Here is an 8,587-nt window from a genome sequence, read left to right on the forward strand (position 1 = left end):
TAGATATAATAAATGGGGTTATTAAAGGCTCATGAGATGCTTAGGCTCTATAAAGTAAAATTCATCATACTTTGACCAATCTAACCTACAAAGAGTTTATACATGTTTGGAGGAAAATGAATCAGCCATCAAATTTCATGACTTCTTTCCCTTCGAATACGGAGATCATCCTCTACCCTGCAGATTTCCTTGATGGCCTGAATATTCTTGTCAAAGGGGATGCTGATTTTATTACTTATTACATGATGTAATTTCTTTATTTTCTTTATGGTTGATTATTCAGTTGTGGTGGGAATATGCCCCATTTCTTGTTTGGAATATTCCCTTAGGCCTTTTTGAAGAGGGATAGAGGTTGCCAATTTTCTGTAAATTTTTTATTCTCTTTCTTCTTAATACAACACCCCTAAGTTTTTAGACCTTTTTTGCCTCAAAATTTTGAGATAGAAGGTGACTCTCTTGAGATTTTGCATATGGCCAAGGAATCATACAAAATGAGAAGTGTGACCAAGCATGGCTAATTTTCATGATATAAAAAAGATAAATAAAAGGTAAAAATAGTTACGGAGACTGACTTGTTTGGAGAGTTTTCATGATGAGCATGGCACTTTTACATGGGAAACGCGATTTGATATACCATCGGATATATAGAGAATGGGTTTTTTTTTTTGGTAAGTAAATGATTTTTTATTGACCATGTTTAAAATTTTGGACCCAAATAATCATTTAATAATGAGATTCCCTTCATTTTTTTTTTTTTTTTTTGATGGAAACGAAATTTATATTAAATGAAAAAAGGTAACACAAGATGCATCTACATTGAGCGAAGAAGTTAAAAAATCAGGGGGGGAAGGTGTTCCAAAAGTGAGATCCTTGTTGTCCAGTTCCATGGGTAGCCAATTGGGTCCAGTGCATTACCCTCCCTATAGATATGCTGAAATGAAACATGGGTAAATCTGCAGAACATAGACCAGCAGTCCTCTACAATAGGCTTAATTCTCCATGGAAAGGAACTTGTGGGTCAGAATGTTGAGGATGGTAATATTATCACCTTCAAGATGGATTGAATACCTAGTTTAGCAGCTATCTTAAGGGCATAATAGATTGCCAATGCCTCAGCCACACAAGCGTAATTCCACCCAGTACCAAGGGAGAAAGCATGACGGAAGACTCCGTTTTGATCTTTGAAGACACCACTCACTCCCGATAGACCTGGGTTTCCCTTAGAGGCGCCATCAATGTTGATCTTTATATAATCTGGAGGAGGGGGAGACCAAGAAATTGGAAGTATTCTTTGTGCATTAAAAGATGCCTTTGAAACCAAAGCCTTGGACATATCCATCGCATTTGTAATAATATTCCGAGTACTCTTATGGACATCGTGGAACACTCTTATCAAGATAAGCATTCCACATGTACCAAAGTAAATTGCAAACTATGGATAAAATATACTGACTTTCTTTGGAGTTATGGGAATTGCCAATGAGATTCTCCATATTTAGCTTAGAGGTTCTCCAACCAGATATGTAGGTCAAACCAGCCCTTGTCCAAATCTGATTAGCTTGAGGACATGCGATAAGAATATGATAGTCATCTGTGCCATTTCAAGAACACCAAGGACAATGACTATTAATACTAAATCCTCATTGATTGAGGAGCATAGGTGTCGGTAATTTTCCTTGAACAAGTTTCCAAGAGAAAAATTGAACTTTGGATATTGTGTAAGAATGCCACAATTTCAGCCATATAGGGTTCGGGATATGGCAGGAAGGACCAAGAGCTATTCTGTATGCAAAGGAGACTGAGAATTGCCCTGAAGCTGTCCCCAACCAAACAAATCGGTCAGGGGTTGAAGATTGGAGAATGGGTATCGATAGAATCTTCCACGCGATATCTTGAGGCCACTAATGACATATAAGGGAGGCATTGCACAATCTCTTATCGGGCAACATGAATTCAGACACTGATATAGGGGCATTACTTGGTAAAGGTAGGGGAGCTTCAGATGGTGGACAATTGGGAATCCAATAATCAGTCCATGGATTGATGGAAGTCCCAGCACCCACTTGTATGAAAAGCCCTTTCTTAAGAAGGCATCTGCTACTAATAACTGACTTCCAACCCCATGAGGCTTGTGAAGGGCAAGGAGCTTGCAAAAAGGTAGAGTGTGGAAAAGAGCGGCTTTTCGTTAGGCCACCCCAAAGAGAAGTACGAGGTTGAAGAAGATTCCACCCTCGTTTAGCCAATAAAGCTAGGTTCATAATATTAGAAAGTTTCAAGTTCAGACCTCCACATCTCTCTGGTTGACAGATGTCAACCCAACTGATAGTAGGGGTAAGTTGTGTCTCACCATTAGACCAGAAGAATTTCCTACTGGATGAATCAAGTTGGGTTAAGATAGTCACTAGAAGTTTGAAGCAAGACATATAGTGTAGCGGCATAGCAGAGAGTAGCGATTGGATTAATGTATGTTTGCCTGCAAAGTTAAGGTATTTGGTCTTCCAACTCTGAAGACGCTGATTAACCCGATCAAGAAGAGCTTGACGGCCTGATTTGGAGAGCTTCTTTCCCACAAAAGGTAGGCCTAGATAAACGTCCATTCATGCTGTAGGGGCTATTTGAAGTCTCTCTTCAATTCGTCGCTTCAAAGAGGATGGCACATTAGGACTAAATTGAGCTCTAGATTTGGAGATATTGAGTTGTCCTGAATATTGACAATACTCACTTAGAATGGTAGAAAATGCATGTAGGTCTTGACTTGAAGCTTGGCCAAACAATATTAAGCCATTTGCAAAAGCCATATGAGTAATTGTTTCACTTCCTCTGGAGATTTTGATTCCCCCAATTTTTTTTCATTCATAGCCACCGCGAGATGGGTAGAAAGTAATTCAGCACATAAAACGAATAAGTATGATGACAATGGATCTCCTTGCCGTAGCCCCCACGATGGTTGGAAAAAATTAAGAGGAGAACCATTGAGTAGAACAGCCGTTTGTGGTGTCTTAACACAAAACATGACCCATCGAATCCACTTTTGATCAAATCCATGCCCTTGCAATGCTTTCCAGATATCCCCATTCTTATCGATCATAAGCTTTATTCATATCAACTTTAATGGACATGAGTCCTGATCTTCCCCGACGTTTGTTTTTTTTATCTTGTGTAATAATTCATGGTAGATAAGGATATTATCATGAATATTCCTTCCTTTGATGAAGCCATTTTGATTGAACGAAATAGTTTTCGACAAAAGAGGCTGTAATCTAGTAACAAGTATCCTGGATATGATTTTGTAAATAAAATTGCATAAGCTAATGGGCCTGAAGTCACCAGTAGCAGAGGGGTGATCCACTTTTGGAATGAGAGCACTATATGTTTGATTCAAGATTCTAGAGAAAGTACCTTAGTGGAAGTTTAAAACCGTACGAATAACATCAGTGCCGATAATAGGCCAAGTTTTCTGGTAAAAAATCCCTTGGAATCCATCTGGGCCTGGCGATTTAGTGGATGCCATAGACATAACAGTTTTAAAAATTTCTTCACCTGTAACTGGCCTAAGGAGAGATATGTTGTCTTCTCTGGAACCCTTCCCCTTCTTCCTTCAAAGTACTGATTAGGAATCAGAGGAGAAGAAGGGGAATATATGGTCTGAAAGTGACTAGTGATTGCAGCTCCAATATCAGCTCTATTAGAGAGATTCAAACCATTGAAGTTTAGACATCTTATGAAATTCCTTGCTTTCCTCCTCATAGTGGTAAGTTGAAAAAATTTTGTATTTCGGTCCACTAGATTCATCCAATCTAATCGAGATTTTTGGAGCCATATAATTTCCTTTTGGGTGATAGCACGTTTCAGAATTGCATTACAGTAATTTTCAGAAGCATACAAGTCATCATCTCGATCAGCCGTGTCTGATTTAATAAAGCAAGTCCAGTGCTCTCCTAATCTGATCCTCACGTTGATTTAAATTACCCGCTACTGTTTTATTCCAAATTTTCAGCTTGTGTTAGAGATTGAGAAGTTTTTTGTGAAAAATGAAAGAGGGAGAGCCAATGTAAGAGGTAATCCATTCAGATTTCACTAGGGCATTAAAGATGGTTCAAGGAACCAGCAGGCCTCGAAGTGAAAGGGTTGCCTTTCACCCGGAGGATACGAAAAGAATGGAGACGGACCGCTTTATGGTCTGAGTAGCTACATGCAAATGTTTTACAGAAATACTAGGCATGTGATCACACCCTTCCTTGTATGTTGAGACATTCATGCTTTATTTTGCCATCTGAAAAACTCAAATTTAGGTTATTACTTGACATGTGAATAGGAGGGGTCCTCACAAAGGACATATGGGGAAAAGGGTGGACATTGATCCAACCTGTGGTCTATGTTAGGAAAAGGAAGAGTCAATATTATATATTTTTCTTAATTCAGAGTTTACTAAAAGGATCTGGGCAGCTAGCCCATTAGGACTACGGCCTATAGCTCTTTCTGTAGCTTCTTTCCCCATGGTCTTGATTTATCTGTTTCACAATGTTCCACACGGGGGTTTATCTCAAATTTTCAATTATTTCATTGTTACTTGTTATTACTTCTGGCAACATAGGGATGCTGTCATTTTTAAACTGGAAAATCCTAACCCTAATGTGATCCTACAATTGCTGAATCAATGGATTGATCATCCCGAGACCACTGAAAGGCCAATCAGATGATTCCAACCCATGATTTATCGCGTCTCCCCTTTCTCTCTTCTTGGACTAAGGATATGAATTTGAAACAGAAACCGTTTACTAAAACTGAATCGACCGTTTACAATTAAACCTTACAGAAACCATTTACTAAAACCGAATCGACCGTTTACAATTAAACCTCAAAACCGTTTAGTAAATTGTTTGGTTCTGGTTTCAAGTTTGAGATCGATTAGTTAAATGGGTCGGGTCGGTTTTAACCGTTTAACCCATTGGGTTCAAACCGAATTGACACCGAGAAAATCGAACCGTTAAACCCTCAAAACCAATACAATTAACCGCTATAACGATTAAATATTTGGTTGTTTAACAAACCATAATGCTTTTAATTTAAGGAAAAATTAAGGACCATAGAGATTATCCAACAGTCTATTCAATAATTTACTTATATTATGTAGTTAAATCTTTGCTTGTTTAATGCCCCATTTAATTTGATACAAGATTAAAGCATTTATCAACAAAAACAAATTTTAGTAAGCATGTGAATAAACTAGCAAACCGATTGCTGACAATTTAAAACTGTATGAAATAAACTGCGATCAACACTTTTTAAAACTGTGAAACCAACACCATTAAAAACCGTAGAACCGAAACCGTTTACTAAACGATTGCTGTTTCAGAAAGTACAACCATTTAGTAAATGGTGCAATTTTAGTTTCGACCAAATAAATGTGAATTAAACCAAATCACACCGTATACACCGAAACCAAACCGATTAACTCCCTTGCCTTAGACCCATCGACTATGATTTGTGTGGGTGTCATTGATCACCTTAATTCTACCTCTACTTGGGCTAACTGTATAGTTAATGATAAAAACATAATATTTAGAGCTAATTATATGATACACAAATGAAGCTTACACGCGGGGACTGCTCTTGGGAGTAAAACAAGCGGGGAAGGGTTGGATGCATGGGGAAGTTTGGACAGACTCTAATGATGCTCAGCTTTTGATAACTAATTTTAAGGATTTTTTGTGGCCTATACATGATATTCCCTTTCTTTTTTTCTTGGATATCAGGTTTTTTTTTTTTTTTTTTTTCTCTCAAAATCACTTTTTGCCTTAAGCCCCCAGATGGCGATGTTATATCTTTCGTAAAACAACTTGCTTTTTGGATTCTCACAAAGAGAATTTATATCCCATCCCCCATTTCCCAACTTGATGTACAGGATAATTTTTTATCAAAAAATAAATAAATAAATAAAAATGTGAATATACTGAAAAATTTCAAGCCTTGGCTATTGCCTTATTTCGGCCCTCTTTGGTATCATTTTTCTTTTTTATTTTTACCTATGTAACAAAAATCATTAATGAAAATCATTTTTTGTCAAAACACAAAAATGGTTTGACAACAATTTCACAAAAATGGTTTTTTTGTGAGAAATAGTTTGATATTCCTACGTAAAAATGATTTTTTAAAGAAATAGGTGAAGAGATGTTCCCTTCTATCATCTTTCTTCACTTTCGACTGAAGAAGAGGGGGCAAGAGGCTTGGATTTCTAATTACAAAGCAAATGATTATTTTCCCCCTCCATATTGTGGCTTTAAGCACGTGTCCATTAAAATTCAATGCAAAAATAACTAAAAATCAATTTTGACCAAAGCTTTTAGTTTTTGTGTTTTATCAAATTTTTTTAATGCAACGAAAATTGTTTTTGTGAACAAAAATCAAAAAGAAAAATGATACCAAAGAGGACAGAACAACCATACTACTACTGTGCAACCTTTCCTCGGGTTCGTAGTGTTGGGTTTCCCATTTACCCACAACGGAAGAGCCGGCCCCACCAAGCAGGCGGCCACGGGTCATAATGCACTCTTCGCACAGCCAGAGGAGGAGAAAATAACATCAATAAATGAATCTGTAATCTGACTAACAGAAAGAAGGTTGAGTGATAGACGAGGAATATGAAAAACATTAGGGACAGATAGACAGCTTCACTAGAGGATTTCAGTTTCCAGATTTCAGACAAAAAGGAAGAATTTCCTTCACAAACTTTTAGTTAATAACTAGAGCCTTCTTTCTCAAACCTTGGTACTGGGAACGGATAGGTCAAGGCTGATACTGATCAAATATCGATCCGGACCAGTTAGATTGGATAAAAATACCTCTGTTTTTGCAATTAAATATAATTTTTGGATCATTTAACCCTCATCCGTACCAATACACCAATATGGTATCAGCCAAGAATTGGGATCAGTCAAGGCAGATTTCGATCAAAAGCAGCCAATCCTGACCAATCCAATCCGATTTCTCAAACCATGCTCGACAGTAAAGCATCATCTTGATATTTTGCTGACTTAGAATATCAAATAAAATCCAGCATCATGCCTGCAATTCCATTTCAGAATAGAAGATTGATTAGATACTCTGTAAAAACAATACTGTGTAAAAACAATACTCGACTGAATGAGAAAGTGGGTAAGAAAAAAAAAAAAGATTTGAAAAAGAAATAGCGCTGGCCAAAAAGATTAATATATTTTCCTACAAGCCAGTAATGTTATAACTAGAATTTCTTAAACCCCCCACCCCCCTCCCTTCCATCTTGCACTGTAGCCAACAAAGGCTATTACACCATGATTGGGCACCCTCTAGATTACAGATTCTCACGGGTCATTTGTTCACATTAACATCATCTACCATTGTGCCAATGCATGAGAACAGAGAAGTTAATTTCCCACGTTCAAGAGGAGTAAGTGCTTAACTAGTGGCCTTACATATGAACAAGGGCTCTCTAGTGGCTCTCTAGACAACACACAGATCCAAAACCAGTTGTAGTCGGTCGAAAGATGACACCAACATCACCACTGGATATAATGTCCGCATGATATTGTCCCTTTCTAAGTGTCGATATATTATGCTGATATGCGTGCAATAATATTTCAAATCATTTATCATAACGAACTAGTAAAACATATCATTTACCATATGTAACATGTAACACTTATGGAGATGTCCAAATATCTATATATTCTTTTTGATAGGTAAAAAGTATGCATTACGAAAAGAAAAGGGATAAAAACAAAGAAAGGCAATCTCAACAACCCTCTTTTCTTTAAAGTAGAGGAATATTTTCCTTTTAACAATCAGCAAGAGACTTTACAGACCTCATGTTGTTGCTTGCTGAAAGTAGTCACGCAGGAGAGACTTCAACAGCTTATTCCTTAGAAGCAACTTGTCACCAGCACAAATGTGGAAAATGAAAGATGAAAGGTGGTGCAATGCCATTGTAATTGTCACTGATCCTCGAGTAGCAGCTCTGGCAAGGCCCCCTAGAAATCCATGACTTTACAAAAGCCTCCAGAATTCCTTCATTATTCTGTAAAGGAGTTGAGACAGAATTTTATCTGCTCATCTTAGGAGAAGCAACCTGTTCAATATCATGAACTCACTCTCTCCCTGATTGAAAAGAAAGCACACTAAAATGAACCTGTTCAAATTATGTTACAGAAAGTAGAAAACCAAACTGATGGAAATCCTTTTCATGCATCAACCAAAATGAAATCTGAATGGAAGCTTCTGCAGAAAATTAGTAGTTCGTCCATTGTAACAAGTAAATTATTTGTTCTTATTGTCTTTGGAAGTTTATACCGTAGGTATTTTTGAACATGAACTTTCAAACTTTATGACAACTTAATTTTAGAATGAATTATTTTCCTCTGATCATGTGCAGCACAAATGAATAAGTATAAACTGAATATATTTTCACATGTTAATATGTCTCAAAAAGTTAAAACCCAAAAGGTCTTCATGCTTAGCCAGGCAAATCTCAGGAGGGGGGAAAATTCAAGGAGAATTAATGCCTCGGTTGCATATTTTCATTTCATATACTGACCATACAACTCTTGCAAGG

At 37.2% G+C, this 8,587-nt stretch overlaps 1 long non-coding RNA gene across 1 annotated transcript; it reads right to left on the reverse strand.

Annotated features, from left to right (window-relative positions):
* Window positions 1–6,631: 6,631 nt before the first annotated feature.
* LOC122063593 lies at window positions 6,632–8,192 on the reverse strand. The gene is made up of 2 exons (XR_006135403.1): window positions 7,842–8,192; window positions 6,632–7,065 (listed from the first exon to the last, which is right to left on the reverse strand). It is a non-coding gene; the product is annotated as an uncharacterized LOC122063593 (long non-coding RNA).
* Between the last annotated feature and the right edge of the window lie 395 nt (window positions 8,193–8,587).

Source organism: Macadamia integrifolia, unplaced genomic scaffold, assembly GCF_013358625.1.
Source record: "Macadamia integrifolia cultivar HAES 741 unplaced genomic scaffold, SCU_Mint_v3 scaffold1374, whole genome shotgun sequence".
Lineage (NCBI taxonomy): Eukaryota > Viridiplantae > Streptophyta > Magnoliopsida > Proteales > Proteaceae > Macadamia > Macadamia integrifolia.